The sequence below is a fragment of the Mus caroli genome, chromosome 10 (assembly GCF_900094665.2).
Source record: "Mus caroli chromosome 10, CAROLI_EIJ_v1.1, whole genome shotgun sequence".
Lineage (NCBI taxonomy): Eukaryota > Metazoa > Chordata > Mammalia > Rodentia > Muridae > Mus > Mus caroli.
The window spans coordinates 86,328,769-86,330,462 of NC_034579.1; positions in this window are offsets into that span (position 1 = coordinate 86,328,769).

The following is a 1,694-nucleotide window of genomic DNA, read 5'->3' on the forward strand; positions in this document are numbered from 1 at the left end:
TGAGGAAGGAACACGGGCTTTGGCCTGATCTGCTCAATTCTGTCATATTTATGATAAAGAGATACCAACAGTTTCTTTAGTTTGTCAAGTTCTCCAACCACATCAGCAAAACCTGGCATTTCACATGGATCTCTCACCTGAATATCTGAGCGAGGTTAGCGGAGCTTCAATTAGTATCCATGTCAAGGCTGGGGAGTTAGCTCAATGGAAGAGTACTTGCCTGGCAAATATGGACCCTGGGTTCTACCCTCAGCTCTGGGGGGGTTGTTGGGGTGTGGAGGGGGTTGGGAGTATAACAAAGTGTCCATGTCATCTGGTTATATCTAAACGCCCCTGCCCCAGCTCCTATGGCATCTCTGCCTCCATAAAACAACTTTGTAGGACTAAGATGCTCCATGAAAAGCACCAATAGAAGAGCAGCTTTGGGCCTCTACAGACATCTATGCTTATTAAAATCCACCCGCGGGCATGAGAGTCACTAGAAATCACCATTATATGGGAAAAAATGGGCTTTACACTGATGCCCCTCAGCTTGCTCCACAAAACCTTCCCAAAGCAAAGAAAGGCACGCATCACAGCAAACAGTCCACTGTTCATCCCTGGGCTATCCTTGTGGAGTTTCTAAGCATAGCAAACAGATGGGCCCGGCACACTTAAATTTCACATGAATGACAATGTTTTAGTAGGAACATGAACTGAGGAACGCATGTGGTAAACTTTGCTAAAAAAAAAAAAAAATTAATTGTCTAAAAGTCAAGTCTAGAAACTGACACTGTCTTTGAAAATCAAGATTTATAAGGTCATTTTGATATTATTGTTTTTCCCTCTTCTTTTCTGGAGTTTTGTATCCAAGCAGCTTCTAAGAATTGAATTTCACAAAGTATGTTATCTAAAATATTCCCCATTGCCCCCTACCCCACCCCTAGCTTTCGGCTCTTTGTTATGTGGTCCTGTAACTCACAGAAGACTCAAAGGAAGGGGGAAAGGAATAGATAATGCATTATTGCAGTTATTTTCTCTTTCAAATCATCCCATTTCCCCCACATCTCTCTATCTCCAGAATAAAATACTAGCCCTATTACAATGATTGTTTGCGTTAAGTCTATTAGAGATTCATTATATTGCTACTTTCTAAAGTATCTATCTGACAGACGATCCTGGAAATACCAAAAATGTCCTTGCCAGGATTCATGAGGGCCAATGCAGACAAACACGGCTGCCGCAGTCACCCCTCTTTATATATCACAGGATGAGTACAGCCTTGCTATAGGACTGTTGCCAGGGAAGAGGAAACTGTACATCACCTCTCAGCATCCAGAATTTATCTTTCAACCTACCCTTGCAATGTCAGGTCTGGGAGGTCCTTGTATTAAACACAAATCATAAAATATTTGAAGAATGACCATGACAAACCATAATTCTTCCCTTAATCCAATGCCTCTGTTGTCATTTTTATTTTAGGATTTTTTTTACTAGTTTTTGTTGATGGCAGAACACATGGGAGGGTAAGAGGGTTACATTAAGTGAAGGAAATATAATTTAAAAATGGAAGGACAAAAGAATCTTACCTTCAAAGGACTTTTAAAACAATTTATTACATCCCATTTATTAGGTAACCACGAAGCAAGTTGCTAGGATTCCATCATAGAAGACAGTGGGATGTGGAGTGTGTGTGTGTGTGTGTGTGTGTGTGT